Below are 18,921 nucleotides of genomic sequence, written 5' to 3'. Positions count from 1 at the left end.
TCTTTTTCAAATTCTAACCATACTAACACTTTTAATCTCTTTTCTGATTATTTTCACTTTCCTCTAACTTTCTAAACATGGCATATTGATTATTTTTCCATTTAACATAAATTCAATCACATTTCATTTACTCATTTTCCTTATTCTATTTCTCCCTTGCTGCTTTGAGTTTCCTTTATTTAATTGCCTAATTGCTTTCCTATTTTTATCCATATCCTGATTTTCTGTTTTTCAGGATGTTTGCCTCATAGAGGAAAGGAAAAGGCAAGGCTACTGGCAAGCGCAAGAGAGGAGATTCCTCCCAGTCCATCATTGCTTTAATGCACGATTCTTCATGGCGGGAGAAGAACTTCACACAGCAGGAAAAAGCTGACCAGCTGCTCCCTGCGACTGATCCTATAAAATTTGCAAACCGGTACTGTGAGCTGAAGTACCCGGCTTTTGCAAACTCCAGAAATCTATACCTGGAGCGAATTCTGAAGATTCCAGAAGCCCTCCAGCAGTACACCACTGAGCAAATTAAGCAAAGGGGCTGGTTCTTTCTGGAGAGAATACTGACAGAGGTCAACGCATCTTGGGTCCGGGAATTCTACTGCAACTACTACCTCACCACCCTAGATGCAGTGAACCTGAGAGGAAAACAAATTCTGGTCACTGAGGAGGCCTTAGAGGACATTCTCCGGCTCCCAGCCAAGTCCGATCAGCCTGATGGTTATTCAAAGGCTGAGGAGGACATGCGTCAGATGCAGTTTGATTGGGATGCTGTAAAGGCACGGATAGCTCTCGACCCGACAGTCCCTTGGGAGATGGGTCAGGACACTACCATGCCTAGAGGGATCAAGAGAGCATACTTAAACGATGAGGCTCGGTTATGGCATCAGATCTTGAGTAATTATGTGATGCCGAGTACTCACGAGACGGAGATCCCGGCTGCTATGATCACCCTCCTTTGGTGTGTGCTGGAGGGTAAGGACCTTTATCTGCCACGTTTCATTCGGCATTATATGGCCAGGGTCCACGTCCGAGGCACCCTCCCCTTTCCATATCTAGTTACACAGCTTGGCCGTCGAGCTGACGTGCCATGGGAGGATGCCGATGAGAGACCACCAGCGGCAGATTGCAGGAAGATCATTCCGCACAGCCAGAACTTCTTAGCCTTGGGCCACAGACCACCACCATTCACTGCTACTGATAAGTCAGCCCCACTGTCTACTGGACCCTCTTCCTCCACTGCTGCACCACCTACCCCTGCTACCACCATTGCACCTCCACCTGCCACAGAGCCCGTCTATCATCTGGTGCACCGCTTGTTCCGACGACTTGACCAGATGGAGCATCGCAACAAGCGGCGCTATGAGCACCTAAAGCTGATGATACGATCTGGCGACATTTCCTCCGAGCTCGACACACCATCCGAGGCATCTGAGGAGGAGGCGGATGCGCCCGAGGCAGAGACCCATCCTTAGGAGGCAGCACCTGCCGCACCACAGGCAGCGGTCCCACATCAGATTGAGGCTGCGAATCTTGAGATCCCGATCCAGTCCACACCTCTGCCACAGCAGCCAGACCCTCAGCCACCACCACCACTGAGACTCCAGCTACCATCCCTCCCAGTGATGACACTCCTTCACACCCGGCTTGATTGAGCATCGAGGACGATGCTTCCTTTTAAGTGTGGGGAGGTCGCCATCTCTGGCGTTTATTTTGGTGAACCACTACATACTTTTTCTTTTATTTCGGATATTTTTTTGTATTTTTCCTTTTACTGTTATTTTCTGAGTACTTATACATTGCTTTTATGTATTTTTACTTTATTTTCTGCATTTTGCATCTTTAGTTCATATTTTAGCCATTTAGTTTATTTTAGTTATTTAGTTTAGTTTGCAATTCTGATTTATTAGTGGATTAATTAGTATAGTTTACCCTTTTTAGCATAAGATAGTATAGTTTAAATTGAAAAATATAAAAAGGAAGTAAGCTAGGAAATTGAACATATCAGATTTAAATCCACAAAACTTGTATATAGCATTACATGATGTAGTTAAGCTGACAACATTTCATCAAGGAGGAACATTAAAACTTTAAAAGCCACCCTAAATAATTTTTTTATGAGAATAATGGGAATTTTTAACTAAACCTGCATACAATATATAAATGATATATGATGCTTGAGTTAGAGAACACACAGCCTGTGAGTCTTGAGCTTAAATTGTATGGTTGTATTCAAACCATAATTTCATTTCTGTGTGTTACATTTCTTTTTATTTTGATGTTCTTTCCTTTGCTTTAATCTATATGTCCAATTATAGAATATAGAATAGATACATACCAAGAGAATGATTGAGGCCATCATTTGATTTTAGCTCACTCACCCCAAATTAGCCTACCTTTTACATCACCCTTGTTAGCCCCCTTGAGCCTTTTAAAACCCCTTTATTCTATTTAGCCAAATTACTAGCCTTAAGTAGAAAAACAAAAGAAAATCCCAAGTGAATCATTGGTTAGCTTAAGATAGAAAATCATGAATAGAGTTAAATGTGGGAAACCTTTTGGGAACATGGATGATAGAAACAAAAAGGTAGAGAAGTTAAAAGAAATAAAATAAATTTGGGAAGCATGTTCATGAGAAAATCAAAGTGCTTTAATTGCCATGTGCCTTAAAAAAAAGAGTTATTTTTCAGCATTTATTAAAAAGGGGATACAAAAGAAATTCCCTAATGCAAAATAAAAGCAATGCACATGGAATAGAAAAAGCAAAAAGTGAAACATGAGGATGTAACAATAAGTGGGATAATATGGGAAAATAGGTAAAGAGATTTTGTTTTACTAAATATGTATATTAGGTGAGATCTTAGTCTAATTAAGGATTCACTTATTAGCTCACTTGACCCTATACATAAAATCCTTATCCTTACCATCTCATGACTTTTTGGTATGACTATATTCTATAATTGATGATTAGTTAGATGAAAAACAAAGCTATAGAAATTAAGAATAAAAAGAAAAATAGAGTGAATAAACCCAAGAAACACTGAGTGACTAGAGAGTAAACACAAAATCCAGTGAGGGTTCAATAACTCATCAACATATATCTGTGCTTAAATTTACTAATTGTTTTGTAAGTTTGTACAAATTTTTCTTTCCCATCTCATTTGCTAAAATGCTTTATTATTTAAGATTTGGCTATATATATACATGACTCCTTGAGAATGTGAATTAACTTGGCTACATGTAAGCTTTATATATGAGTGAATAAATTAGAGTTGCATGATGCATCATTCATTTAGGTAGTTGCATTTAAATTAGGTTGCATTGCATGACATTCCATCACTTTAACCTTAATTATTTACCTTGGATTTAGCATGAGGACATGCTAGTGTTTAAGTGTGGGGAGGTTGATAAACATATATTTCATGAGTTTTTTTGTGCTTAATTTGAGTGATTTATACAATCATTCACCTGCTTATTCACATTAATTGCATGGTTTTACTCTCCCTTCCTTATTATGTCATATTGTGAAAAACATGTTTCCTAAGCTTTAAAAATTAATTATTTTAATTACCTTTATTTCCATTCGATGCCGTGATCAGTGTGTTGAGTAGTTTCAGATTTTCTAAGGAAGAAAGACTTAAAGGATGGAAAAGGAAACATACTAAAATGGAAGGAGAAAGCAAAACGGAGCTTTAAGGAAACTGGTATCCACGCGATCGTATGGATGACGCGATCGCGTGCCAAGCACGAATCAGCAGCGACGTGGCCGCATGACTGACGCGACCGCGCGCCTTAAGCAGAACGCATATGACGCGGTTGCATGACTGACGCGACCGCGTGGCAAGGAAAAGCTCCAAATGACGCGACCGCGTGACCCACGCGGACGCGTGACAGAGGCCACGCATCAGAATTTATAGAATACGCCCCCAGCGAATTCTGAAGCCCTTTTTAGCCCAGATCCAAGTACAGACAGCATAGACCAGAGGTTATAAAGTGTGGGAATGCACCCATTCAAGGAGAGCTCGCATATTTTACCTTTCAATGATTTAGATTTAGTTGAGAGGGAGATCTTCTCTCTCTCTTTTAGGATTTAGGATTTCTTCTTGTTTTAAGAGTAACTCTGGATCCCAAGTTTAATGTTCTTTTATTTTAGTTTTACTTCTATTTATTTATTCCAACATTTGAATTGATTATTATAATTTGATCTAAGAATTCTTCCATGTTACAGACTATTATTTGAATTAATGATAATTGAGGTATTTTTAGTTTATGATTGTTCTTTTTGATTTAAGTTACCATTGCTTCCCATCTAAGGACATTTTTATTATTCCAGCAATTTTACTTTTTCCCCTTTTGATTCTGGTTAAGAATTTAGTAACTCAACAGTTATTAAACTCAACATAATTGATAATCGTTATCTTGCTAATTGAGCTGAACTTAAGTAATCCCAACCTTTTCTTAGGAAATAAATAGGATTCAAAGGTCAATTTAATTAGTCCCTTGACTTTCCTTTCCCTGGTACAGGTTGATCAAGTGGAGTTTAGATTCAACTTTCATTATAGTTGAGAGAGATAACTACGTTGGACCTCCAACTTCTCTTACCTTGCCAAAAGTTTGCTTTACAGTATTTATTTATTTTTAATTGCCATTTACTTTACCTGTCATTCAAATTACTTGCTTCTCATCTTCTAAACCCCGATTACAACCTCTATAGCCAATAATAAGAACATACTTCCTCGCAGTTCCTTGAGAAGACGACCCGAGGTTTGAATACTCGGTTAACAATTTCTAAAGGGGTTTGTTACTTGTAACACCCAAAACGTTTGTACGAAGGGATTCTTGTCGGTTTAGAGACTATATCTACAACGCAACTGTTTCTATGAATCTCTTTACTGGTAAAAAGCCTCTCGTCAGGGACGCCTCAGAGGAAGGGAGTTCTTGAAATTGATGCTCTGAATGCCATATTGGCTCAGAACAAAATATTGACTCAGCAAGTCAATATAATTTCTCAGAGTCTGAATGGATTACAAGTTGCATCCAACAGTACTAAAGAGGCATCTTCTGAAGAAGAAGCTTATGATCCTGAGAACCCTGCAATAGCAGAGATGAATTACATGGGGGAAACCTATGGAAACACCTATAATCTCTCATGGAGAAAACATCCAAATTTCTCATGGAAGGATCAACAAAATCCTCAACAAGGCTTTAATAATGGTGGAAGAAACAGGTTCAGCAATAGCAAACCTTTTTCATCATCCACTCAGCAACAGACAGAGAATTCTGAGCAGAATCCATCTAGCTTAGCAAATATAGTCTCTGATCTATCTAAGGCCACTCTAAGTTTCATAAATGCCACAGACACATAACTGGGTGAACCTTTTCAGATTGTGAATCAGCTTTGCTAGAGTCCCCAATTAGAGGTGTCCAGGGTTCTTAAGCACACTCTTCTTTTTGCTTTGGACTTCGACTTTAACCGCTCAGTCTCAAGTTTTCACTTGACACCTTCACGCCACAAGCACATGGTTAGGGACAGCTTGGTTTAGCCGCTTAGGCCAGGATTTTATTCCTGTGGGCCCTCCTATCCACTGATGCTCAAAGCCTTAGATCCTTTTTATCACCCTTGCCTTTTGGTTTAAAGGGGTATTGGCTTTTTCTACTTGCTTCTCTTTTTTTTTTTGCAAGCTTTTCACTGCTTTTTCTTGCTTCAAGAATTAATTTTATGATTTTTCAGATCATTAGATAACATTTCTCCTTTTCCATTCATTCTTTCAAGAGCCAACAATTTTAACATTCATAAACAATAAAATTCAAAAATATGCACTGTTCAAGCATTCATTCAGAAGAACAATAGTATTGCCACCACATCAAAATAATTAAACTGTTTTAAAATTTGAAATTCATGCACTTCTTTTTCTTTTTCAATTTAAAAACATTTTTCATTTAAGAAAGGTGATAGATTCATTTTCATAGCTTTAAGGCATAGACACTTAGACCCTAATGATCATGTAATAAAGACATAAACATAAATAACATAAGCATAAAAATTCGAAAAACAGGAAAATAAAGAACAAGGAAATTAAAGAACGGGTCCACCTTAGTGATGGCGGCTTGTTCTTCCTCTTGAAGATCTTATGGAGTGCTTGAGCTCCTCAATGTCTCTTCCTTGCCTTTATTGCTCCTCTCTCATGGTTCTTTTGTCTTCTCTAATTTCATGGAGGAGGATGGAATGCTCTTGGTGCTCCACCCTTAGTTGTCCCATGTTGGAACTTAATTCTCCTAGGGAGGTATTGATTTTGCTCCCAATAGTTTTGTGGAGAAAATGCATCCTTTGAGGCATCTCAGGGATTTTATGATGAGAAATTTCCTCATGCTCTTGTTCATGAGTGGAATCTCTTGTTTGCTCCATCCTTTTCTTAGTGATGGGCTTGTCCTCATCAATGAGGATGTCTTTCTCTATGTCAATTCCAGCTGAATTGCAGAGGTGACAAATGAGATGAGGGAAGGCTAACCTTGCCATAGTAGAGGACTTGTCTGCCACCTTGTAGAGTTCTTGGGATATAACATCATGAACTTCTACTTCCTCTCTAATCATGATGCTATGAATCATGATAGCCCGGTCTATAGTAGCTTCGGACCGGTTGCTAGTGGGAATGATTGAGCGTTGGATGAACTCCAACCATCCCCTAGCCACGGGCTTGAGGTCATGCCTTCTTAGTTGAACCAGCTTTCCTCTTGAATCTCTCTTCCATTGAGCGCCCTCTTCACATATGTCCATGAGGACCTGGTCCAACCTTTGATCAAAGTTGACCCTTCTAGTATAGGGGTGTGCATCTCCTTGCATCATGGGCAAGTTGAATGCCAACCTTACATTTTTCGGACAAAAATCCAAGTATTTCCCTCGGACCATTGTAAGCCAATTCTTAGGGTCTGGGTTCACACTTTGATCATGGTTCTTGGTGATCCATGCATTGGCATAGAACTCTTGAACCATTAAGATTCTGACTTGTTGAATGGGGTTGGTGAGAACTTCCCAACCTCTTCTTTGGATCTCATGTCGAATCTTCGGATATTCGCCCTTTTTGAGCTTAAAAGGGACCTCGGGGATCACCTTCTTCTTGGCCACAACTTCATAGAAGTGGTCTTGATGCACCCTTGAGAGGAATCTCTCCATCTCCCATGACTCAGAGGTGGAAGCTTTTGCCTTCCCTTTCCTCTTTCTAGAGGTTTCTCCGGCCTTTGGTGCCATTAATGGTTATGGAAAAACAAAAAGCTTTAGCTTTTACCACACCAAACTTAGAAGGTTGCTCGTCCTCGAGCAAAAGAAGAAAGAAGAGAGTAGAAAAAGAAGAAATAGAGGAGATGGAGTGGGCTTTGTGTTTCGACCAAGGGGGAGAAGTGGTGTTTAGGTTATGTGAAAATGAAGGAGTGAAGATGGGTTTATATAGGAGTGAGAGGGGTGTGTATGGTTTGGCCATTATGGGTGGGTTTAGGAGGGAAAGTGGTTTGAATTTGGATGGTGAGGTAGGTAGGGTTTTAAGAAGGATGGATGTGAGTGGTGAAGAGAATGGTAGGATTTGATAGGTGAGGGGTTTTGGGGGAAGAGGTATTAAGGTGATTGGTGAATGGGTGAAGAAGAGAGAGAGTGGTGGGATAGGTGGGGATCCTGTGGGGTCCACAGATCCTGAGATGTCAAGGATATCTCATCCCTGCACCAAGTGGCATGCAAAATGCCCCCTTTCTGCCAATCCTGGCGTTAAACGCCAGGCTGCTGCCCATTTCTGGCATTTAACGCCAGCTTCTTGCCCATTCCTGGCGTTAAACGCCAGTCTGGTGCCCATTCCTGGCGTTAAACGCCCAGAATGGTACCAGACTGGGCGTTTAACGCCCATTCTGCTACCTTTACTGGCGTTTAAACGCCAGTAACTGTCTCCTCCAGGGTGTTCTATTTTTCATTCTGTTTTTCACTTTGTTTTTGCTTTTACAATTGTTTTTGTGACTTCACATGATCATCAACCTACAGAAAACATAAAATAACAATAGAAAATAGAAATTTAACATAGATAAGTAAAAATTGGGTTGCCTCCCAACAAGCGCTTCTTTAATGTCAATAGCTTGACAGTGGCTCTTATGGAGCCTCACAGATGTTCAGAGCAATGTTGGAACCTCCCAACACCAAACTTAGAGTTTGACTGTGGGGGCTCTGTTTGACTCTGTATTGAGAGACGCTCTTCATACTTCCTCTCCATGGTTACAGAGGGATATCCTTGAGCTTTAAACACAAGGGAGTCTTCATTCACTTGAATGATCAATTCTCCTCTGTCAACATTAATCACAGCCTTTGCTATGGCTAGGAAGGGTCTGCCAAGGATGATGGATTCATCCATACACTTCCCAGTTTCTAGGATTATGAAATCAGCAGGGATGTAATGGTCTTCAACCTTTACCAAGACATCCTCTACAAGTCCATAAGCCTGTTTCTTTGAATTGTCTGCCATCTCTAGTGAGATTCTTGCAGCTTGTACCTCAATGATCCCTAGCTTCTCCATTACAGAGAGAAGCATAAGGTTTATGCTTGACCTTAGGTCACACAGAGCCTTCTCAAAGGTCATGGTGCCTATGATACAAGGGATTGAGAACTTTCCAGGGTCTTGTCTCTTTTGAGGTAATCTCTGCCTAGTCAAGTCATCCAATTCTTTGATGAGTAATGGAGGTTTATTCTCCCAAGTATCATTACCAAATAACTTGGCATTTAGCTTCATGATTGCTCCAAGGTACTTAGCAACTTGCTCTTTAGTGACATCTTCATCCTCTTCAGAGGAAGAATACTCATCAGAGCTCATGAATGGCAAAAGTAAATTCAATGGAATCTCTATGGTCTCAGTGTGAGCCTCAGATTCCCATGGTTCCTCATCAAGGAACTCCATGGAGGTCAGTAGACGTCCATTGAGGTCTTCCTTAGTGGAGATCACTGCCTCTTCCTCCTCTCCAGGTTCGGCCATGTGAGACATGTTTATGGCCTTGCACTCTCTCTTTGGATTCTCTTCTGTATTGCTTGGGAGAGTACTAGGAGGGAGTTCAGTAATTTTCTTACTCAGCTGACCCACTTGTGCCTCCAAATTTCTAAAGGAGGACCTTGTTTCAGTCATGAAACTTTGAGTGGTTTTAATTAGATCAGAGACAATACTTGCTAAGTCAGAGTGGCTTTGCTTAGAGTTCTCTGTCTGTTGCTGAGAAGATGATGGAAAAGGTTTGCTATTGCTAAACCTGTTTCTTCTATCATTATTGTTGTTGAAACCTTGTTGAGGTCTCTGTTGATCCTTCCATGAGAGATTTGGATGATTTCTCCATGAAGGATTATAGGTGTTTCCATAGGGTTCTCCCATATAATTCACCTCTTCCATTGCTGGGTTCTCAGGATCATAAGCTTCTTTTTCAGAGGAAGCTTCCTTAGTACTGTCTGTTGCTGCTTGCATTTCAGACAGACTCTGAAAAATCATATTGACTTATTGGGTCAATATTTTATTCTGAGCCAATATGGCATTCAGAGTATCAATCTCAAGAACTTCTTTCTTTTGAGCTATCCCATTATTCACAGGATTCCTTTCAGAAGTGTACATGAATTAGTTATTTGCAACCATTTCAATGAGTTTCTGAGCTTCTACAGGCGTCTTCTTTAGATGAAGAGATCCTCTAGCAGAGCTATCCAATGACATCTTGGATAGTTTAGACAGACCATCATAGAAAATTCCTATGATGCTCCATTCTGAAAGCATGTCAGAAGGGCACCTTCTGATCAATTGCTTGTATCTCTCCCAAGCTTCATAGAGGGACTCACCATCCTTCTGTCTAAAGGTTTGGACTTCCACTCTAAGCTTACTCAATTTTTGAGGTGGAAAGAACTTTGCCAAGAAGGCATTGACTAGCTTTTTCCAAGAGTTCAGGCTTTCTTTAGGTTGTGAATCCAACCATGTTCTAGCTCTGTCTCTTACAGCAAAAGGAAAGAGCATAAGTCTGTAGACTTCAGGGTCAACCCCGTTGGTCTTGACAGTGTCACAGATTTACAAGAACTCAGCTAAGAACTGATGAGGATCTTCCAATGGAAGTCCATGAAACTTGCAATTCTGTTGCATTAGAGAAACTAATTGAGGCTTAAGCTCAAAGTTGTTTTCTCCAATGGCAGGGATAGAGATGCTTCTTCCATAAAAATCAGGAGTAGGTGCAGTAAAGTCACCAAGCACCTTCCTTGCATTGTTGGCATTGTTGTTTTCGGCTGCCATGGTTTCTTCTTCCTTGAAAAGCTCTGTTAGGCCCTCTAAAAAGAATTATTCTTTAGCTTCTCTTAGCTTTCTCTTCAAGGTCCTTTCAGGTTCAGGATCAGCTTGAACAAGTATGCCTTTATCTTTGTTCCTACTCATATGAAAGAGAAGAGAACAAGAAAGTAGGGAATCCTCTATGTCACAGTATAGAGATTCCTTGAGGTGGCAGAGGAAAAGAAGAATAGAAGGAGGAGGTGGAGAAGAGGGAATTCGAACTTATCAAGAGGGACAGAGTTCGAATTGCACCTTGATGAGGAGTCTTAGTCCCTTAAATAGAAGGATGTGAGAAGAGGGGAAGAAATTTTTGAAATTAAAGTAAGAGATTTTAAAAATTTGGTAATTGGTTTTCGAAAACTAAGATTGAGAAAGAAATCAAGTGATTTTTGAAAAAGATTTTGAAATCAGAATTTAAAAAGATGTGATTGAAAAGATATTATTGAAAAGATATGATTGAAAATCAATTTAGAAAAAGAAAGTTTTTAAAATTAAAGTTGATTACTTGACTAACAAGAAATTAAAAGATATGATTCTAAAATTTAAAGTTTGATCCTTTCTTAATAGGCAAGTAACAACTTGAAAATTTTGAAGTAAATCTTGAATTGAAGCAAGGATTTTTGAAAATAGTAAAAATAAATATAAAATGGAAAGAAATTGATTTTGAAAGAGATATTATTGAAAAGATATGATTTGAAAAAGATTTGATTTTGAAAAATTATGAAAACTTGAAAAAAATGTGAATTAAAAACAAAATCTTCCCTCTAGTGTCATCCTGGCGTTTAACGCCCAAATCTCTACCTTTTTGGGCGTTAAACGCCCAGCCAGGTACCCTGGCTGGCGTTTAAACGCCAATTTTCCTTCTTCACTGGGCGTTTTGAACGCCCAGCTTTTTCTGTTTGATTACTCTACTGAATGTTCTGAATCTTTAATTCTCTGTATTATTGACTTGAAAAGACACAATTTTGAAAATATTTTTGGATTTTTAATGATGAGAAACAATAAAAATGCAACTAAGATCAAATAAACAATGCATGCAGGACACCAAACTTAAAAATTTTCATATAGCAGACACTAATAAATTGAGAATGCATATGAGAAACAACAAAACACACAAAACAAGAGAATTTAAAGATCAGAGCACTGAAATCATCAAGAACAACTTGAAGATTAATGAAGACAATTGCATGCCAAAAAACTTGGTATGCGATTGACACCAAACTTGAAATTAGACAATAGACTCAAACAAGAAACATAAAATATTTTTTATTTTCATGGTTTTAAAAAAAATTTTTGTGATTTTCGAAACTTATATGAAAAAGAAAATAAAGAGAATCAAAACTTTTAATAAGAATTCCAAGAATCATGCAATGTTAGTCTAAAGCTTCAGTCTAAAAAGATTAGACATGTTTGGCCAAGCTTCAGTAGGACATTACATTCAATAGCTAAATTGATGAGAGTCAATCAGCTTTTGTGATGGTGGGAACATCACCTTGAAACTCTAGAATTCATTCTTAAAAATTTTGAAAAAAGATACCTAATCTAAGCAACAAGATGAACCGTCAGTTGTCCAAACTCGAACAATCCCCGGCAACGGCGCCAAAAACTTGGTGTGAAGAAATTGTGATCATCAACAATGGCGCCAAGGGACTTGGAGCTCTCAAACGTGAATCACACTTTGTCACAATTCCGCACAACTAACCAGCAAGTGCACTGGGTCGTCCAAGTAATAAACCTTACGTGAGTAAGGGTCAATCCCACGGAGACTGTCAGCTTGAAGCAAGCTATGGTCATCTTGTAAATCTCAGTCAGGCGGATTCAAATGGTTATGGAGGATTGATAATTAAAAGATGAATAAAACATAAAATAAAGTTAGAGATACTTATGTAATTCATTGGTGGATTTCAGATAAGCGTATGAAGATGCTTTGTTCCCCTTGAACCTCTGCTTTCCTATTGCCTCCTTCCAATCATTCATACTCATTTCCATCGAAAGCTTTATGTTGGGCATCACCATTGTCAATGGCTACATCCCGTCCTCTCAGTGAAAATGGTCCTGATGCTCTGTCACAACATCGGCTAATCAGCTGTCGGTTCTCGATCATGTCGGAATAGGATCCATTGATCCTTTTGCGTCTGTCACACGCCCCACAATCGCGAGTTTGAAGCTCGTCACAGTCATCCCTTCCCAGATCCTACTCGGAATACCACAGACAAGGTTTAGACTTTCCGGATCTCAGGAATGGCCGCCAATAATTCTAGCCTATACCACGAAGGTTCCAATCTTAGATTAGAAACCCAAGAGATACGCATTCAAGCCATTGCTAGTAGAACAGAGGTGGTTGTCAGGCACATTTTCATAGGTGAGAATGATGATGAGTGTCACGGATCATCACATTCATCAAGTTGAAGAACGAATGAATATCTTGGAGAAGAAATAGACTTGAGTTGAATAGAAAAACAATAGTACTTTGTATTAATTCATGAAGAACAGTAGAGCTCCACACCTTAATCTATGGTATGTAGAAACTCCACCGTTGAAAATACAAAAGTGATAATGGTGGTCATTGGCTTCGGCCCCAGAGAGGGAACCTGAAGAACCAAGATGAAAATACAATTGTGAAAGGTCCTATTTATAGAGAACTAGTAGCCTAGGGTTTACAAAAATAAGTAATTAATGCAGAAATCTTCTTCTGGGCCCACTTGGTGTGTGCTTGGGCTGAGCATTGAAGTATTTTCATGTAGAGACTTTTCTTGGAGTTAAACGCCAGCTTTTGTGCCAGTTTTGGAGTTAAACGCCAGAATTCTTGAGCTGACTTGGAACGCCTATTTGGGCCATCAAATCTTGGGAAAAGTATAGACTATTATATATTTCTGGAAAGCCCAGGATGTCTACTTTCCAACGCAATTAAGAGCGCGCCAATTGGGCTTCTGTAGCTCCAGAAAATCCACTTTGAGTGCAGGGAGGTCAGAATCCAACAGCATCTGCAGTCCTTTTTCAGCCTCTGAATCAAATTTTTGCTCAGGTCCCTCAATTCCAGCCAGAAAATATCTGAAATCACAGAAAAACACACAAACATATAGTAAAGTCCAGAAAAGTGATTTTTATTTAAAAACTAATAAAAATATAATAAAAACTAATTAAAATATACTAAAAACATACTAAAAACAATGCCAAAAAGCGTATAAATTATCCGCTCATCATTGAACCCCCACATTCAAACTCTAAGTTTGGTGTTGGGAGGTCTCAACAATGCTCTAAACATCTGTGAGGCTCCATGAGAGCTCACTGTCAAGCTATTGATATTAAAGAAGTGCTTGTTGGGAGGCAACCCAATGTTATTTAATTATATCTATTTTTATTGTTATTTTATGTTTTTTTTAGGTTGATGATCATGTGGAGTCACAAAAACTACTGAAAAATCAAAAACAGAATGAAAAACAGCTTTAAAAATAGATCACCCTGGAGGAAGAACTTACTGGCATTTAAACGCCAGTAAGAAGCATCAAACTGGCGTTTAACGCCAGAAAGAAGCATCAAGCTGGCGTTAAACACCAGAAACAAGCACCACACTGGCGTTTAACGCCAGAACAGAGCATGGAAGTGGCGTTAAACACCAGAAACAGGCAACATTTGGGCGTTTAATGCCAAAAACAAGCAGCAAGCTGGCGTTTAGCGCCAGACATGCATGCTAAGGGCATTTTACATGCCTAATTGGAGCAGGGATGTTAAGTCCTTGACCCCACAGGATCTGTGGAGCCACAGGATCCCCACCTCTTCTTTTCTCCTCTTCACACCTTTCCATAACACTCTTCCATAAATACCCTTCACCAATTACCTCATTCTCTCTTCCCCATCACCTCTTCACCACTCTCCCCTCCCAACCCCACCCACACATAGCTGAACCACTCACCTCCCTCCATCTCCTCCATTTTCTTCTTCTTCTACTACCTTCTTCCTTCTTTTGCTCGAGAACGAGCAAACCTTTTAAGTTTGGTGTGGTAAAAGCATTGCTTTTTGTTTTTCCATAACCATTTATGGCACCTAAGGCCGGAGAAACCTCTAGAAAGAGGAAAGGGAAGACAAAAGCTTCCACTACCAAGTCATGGGAGATGGAGAGATTCATCTCAAGGGTCCACAGCTCAGTAGTAGAGCATTTGACTGCAAAATAAGAGATCATGGACCTTAACAAGAGTATGAGGAAATTCCTCACCATGAAATCCCTGAGATACCTCAAGGGATGAACTTCCCTCCACAAAACTATTAGGAGCAAATCAACACTTCCCTAGGAGAATTAAGCTCCAACATGGGACAACTAAGGATGGAGCACCAAGAGCACTCTATCATCCTCCATGAGATTAGAGAAGATCACAGAGCTATGAGGGAGGAGCAACAAAGACAAGGAAGAGACATAGAGGAGCTCAAGAGCACCATTGGTTCTTCAAGATGAGGAAGACGTCACCCTCACTAAGGTGAACCCATTCCTTAATCTCCTTGTTCTTATTTTCCTATTTTTCGTTTACTATACTTTATGTTTATGTTTGTGTCTTATTACATTATCATTAGTATTTAAGTGTCTATGCCTTAAAGTTATGAATGTCCTATGAATCCATCACCTCTCTTAAATGAAAAATGTTTTAATTACAAAAGAACAAGAAGTACATGATTTCGAATTCATCCTTGAAACTAGCTTAATTATTTTGATGTGGTGACAATACTTTTTGTTTTCTTAATGAATGCTTGAACAGTGCATATGTCTTTTGAAATTGTTGTTTATGAATGTTAAATATGTTGGCTCTTAAAAGAATGATGAAAAAGGAGACATGTTATTTGATAATCTGAAAAATCATAAAAATGATTCTTGAAGAAAGAAAAAGCGGTGAATACAAAAGCTTGCGAAAAAAAATTAAAAAATGGCAAAAAGAAAAAGAAAAATAAAAAGCAAGTAGAAAAAGCCAAAAGCTCTTTAAACCAAAAGGCAAGAGCAAAAAGCCAATAGCCCTTAAAACCAAAAGGCAAGGGTAATAAAAAGGATCCAAGGCTTTGAGCATCAGTGGATAGGAGGGCCTAAAGGAATAAAATCCTGGCCTAAGCGGCTAAACCAAGCTGTCCCTAACCATGTGCTTGTGGCGTGAAGGTGTCAAGTGAAAACTTGAGACTGAGCGGTTAAATTCAAGGTCCAAAGCAAAAAAAGAGTGTGCTTAAGAACCCTGGATACCTCTAATTGGGAACTTTAGCAAAGCTGAGTCACAATCTGAAAAGGTTCACTCAGTTATGTGTCTGTGGCATTTATGTATCCGGTGGTAATACTGGAAAATAGAGTGCTTACGGCCACGGCCAAGACTCATAAAGTAGCTGTGTTCAAGAATCAACATACTGAACTAGGAGAATTAATAACACTATCTGAATTCTAAGTTCCTATAGATGCCAATCATTCTGAACTTCAAGGGATAAAGTGAGATGCCAAAACTATTCAAGAGGCAAAAAGCTACTAGTCCCGCTCATCTGATTGGAGCTAAGTTTCATTGATATCTTGGAATTTATAGTATATTCTCTTCTTTTTATCCTATTTGATTTTCAGTTGCTTGGGGACAAGCAACAATTTAAGTTTGGTGTTGTGATGAACGGATAATTTATACGCTTTTTGGCATTGTTTTTACATAGTTTTTAGTATGATTTACTTAGTTTTTAGTATATTTTTATTCGTTTTTAAATAAAAATCACATTTTTGGACTTTACTATGAGTTTGTATGTTTTTCTATGATTTCAGGTATTTTCTGGCTGAAATTGAGGGACTTGAGCAAAAATCAGATTCAGAGGTTGAAGAAGGACTGCAGATGCTATTGGATTCTGATCTCCCAGCACTCAAAGTGGATTTTCTAGAGCTACAAGAGTTTAACTGGCGCGCTCTCAATTTCTTTGGAAAGTAGACATCCAGGGCTTTCTAGAAATATATAATAGTCCATACTTTGCCCGAGTTTAGATGACATAAACTGGCGTTCAACGCTAGCTCTCTCCCCTATTCTAGAGTTAAACACCAGAAACAGGTTGCAAAGCAGAGTTAAACGCCAGAAACAGGTTACAAACTGGCGTTTAACTCCAAGGAAGACCTCTACACGTGAAAGCTTCAATGCTCAGCCCAAGCACACACCAAGTGGGCCCGGAAGTGAATTTCTGCATCATTTACTCATTTCTATAACCCTAGTAACTAGTTTAGTATAAATAGAACTTTTTACTATCATCTTAGGAGATCTTTGATTAGTTTTATGCTATCTTAGACCTTTATGGGGGATGGCCATTCGGCCATGCCTAGACCTTGTTCTTATGTATTTTCAACAGTAGAGTTTCTACACACCATAGATTAAGGTGTGGAGCTCTGCTGTTCCTCATGAATGAATGCAAAGTACTACTGTTTTTCTATTCAATTCAAGCCTATTTCTTCTCTAAGATATTCATTCGCACTCAAGAACATGATGAATGTGATGATTATGTGACGCTCATCATCATTCTCACTTATGAACGCGTGCCTGACAAACACTTCCGTTCTACATGCAAACAAGCTTGAATGTGTATCTCTTTGCATTCTAATCGTGAGATCAGAGTCTTCGTGGTATAGGCTAGAACTATTGGCGGTCATTCTTGAGGTCCGGAAAGTCTAAACCTTGTCTGTGGTATTCCGAGTAGGATCCGGGAAGGGATGGCTGTGACGAGCTTCAAACTCGCGAGTGCTGGGCATAGTGACAGACGCAAAAGGATTACTGAATCCTATTCCAGTATGATCGAGAACCGACAGATGATTAGCCGTGCGGTGACAGCGCATTTTGGACCATTTTCACTGAGAGGACGGGATGTAGCCATTCACAACGGTGATGCCCAACATACAGCTTGCCATAGAAAGGAGTATGAATGATTGGATGAAGACAGCAGGAAAGCAGAGGTTCAGGAGGAACGAAAGCATCTCTATACGCTTATCTGAAATTCTTACCAATGACTTACATAAGTATCTCTATCCCATTTTATGTTTTATTTATCTTTTAATTATTAAAACTCTATAACCATTTGAATCCGCCTGACTGAGATTTACAAGGTGACCATAGCTTGCTTCAAGCCGACAATCTCCATGGGATCGACCCTTACTCACGTAAGGTTTATTACTTGGACAACCCAGTGCACTTGTTGGTTAGTTGTGCGAAGTTGTGACAAAGAACTAAGATTAAGAACGTGCATATTGAGTTTTTAGCGCCGTTACCAAGGAATGAAAGATCACGATCACGATTTCGTGCACCAGGTGGCAATACCTTTTGTTTTCTGAATGAATGCTTGAACATTACATATTTTTAAATTTGTTGTTTATGAATGTTAAAATTGTTGGCTCTTGAAAGAATGATGAAAAAGGAGAAATGTTATTTGATAATCTGAAAAATCATAAAATTGATTCTTGAAGCAAGAAAAAGCAGTGAACACAAAGCTTGCAGAAAAATTGCGAAAAAAAAGAGAAAGAAAAAGAAAAAGCAAGCAGAAAAAGCCAATAGCCCTTTAAACCAAAAGGCAAGGGTAAAAAGGATCCAAGGCTTTGAGCACTAATGGATAGGAGGGCCTAAAAGGAATAAAATCCTGGCCTAAGCGGCTAAACCAAGCTGTCCCTAACCATGTGCTTGTGGCGTGAAGGTGTCAAGTGAAAAGCTTGAGACTGAGCGATTAAAGTCGTGGTCCAAAGCAAAAAGAGTGTGCTTAAGAGCTCTGGACACCTCTAAATGGGGACTCTAGCAAAGCTGAGTCACAATCTGAAAAGGTTCACCCAGTTATGTGTGTGACATTTATGTATCCGGTGGTAATACTGGAAAACAAAGTGCTTAGGGTCACGGCCAAGACTCATAAAGTAGCTGTGTTCAAGAATCAACATACTGAACTAGGAGAATCAATAATACTATATGAATTCTGAGTTCCTATAGATGCCAATCATTCTGAACATCAAAGGATAAAGTGAGATGCCAAAACTGTTCAGAAGCAAAAAGGCTACAAGTTCCGCTCATCTGATTGGAACTAAGTTCACTGATAAGTTTGAAATTTATTGTATATTCTCTTCTTTTTATCCTATTTTGTTTTTAGTTGCTTGGGAACAAGCAACAATTTAAGTTTGGTGTTGTGATGAGCGGATAATTTATACCCTTTTTGGCATTGTTTTTACATAGTTTTTAGTATGTTTTAGTTACTTTTTATTATATTTTTATTATTTTTTATTCAAAAATCACATTTCTGGACTTTACTATGAGTTTGTGTGTTTTTTTGTGATTTCAGGAATTTTCTGGCTAAAATTGAGGGACCTGAGAAAAAATCTGATTCAGAGGCTGAAAAAGAACTGCAGATGCTGTTGGATTCTGACCTTAGCGCGCTCTCAATTGTGTTGGAAAGTAGACATCCTAGGCTTTCCAGAAATATAATAGTTTATACTTTGCCCGAGATTTGATGGCTGAAATTGGCGTTCAAAGTCAGCCTAAAACATCTTGGCGTAAAACGCCCAAACTGGCACCATAATTGGAGTTAAACACCCAAACTGGCACCAAAGCTGGCGTTTAACTCCAGGAACAGCCTAAGCACGAAAAAGCTTCAATGCTCAGCC

The 18,921-nt window shown here is 39.1% G+C and overlaps 1 non-coding gene across 1 annotated transcript; it reads left to right on the top strand.

Annotated features, from left to right (window-relative positions):
- The first annotated feature begins 9,758 nt into the window (after positions 1 to 9,758).
- On the top strand, positions 9,759 to 9,866 carry LOC112753790 (small nucleolar RNA R71). Its single transcript, XR_003178157.1, has one exon. It is a non-coding gene; the product is annotated as a small nucleolar RNA R71 (small nucleolar RNA).
- Positions 9,867 to 18,921: the final 9,055 nt, after the last annotated feature.

This window comes from Arachis hypogaea, chromosome 15, assembly GCF_003086295.3.
Source record: "Arachis hypogaea cultivar Tifrunner chromosome 15, arahy.Tifrunner.gnm2.J5K5, whole genome shotgun sequence".
Lineage (NCBI taxonomy): Eukaryota > Viridiplantae > Streptophyta > Magnoliopsida > Fabales > Fabaceae > Arachis > Arachis hypogaea.
Note: the sequence above shows the minus strand (reverse complement) of the source record. Positions and strands in the feature narration are given on the sequence as shown.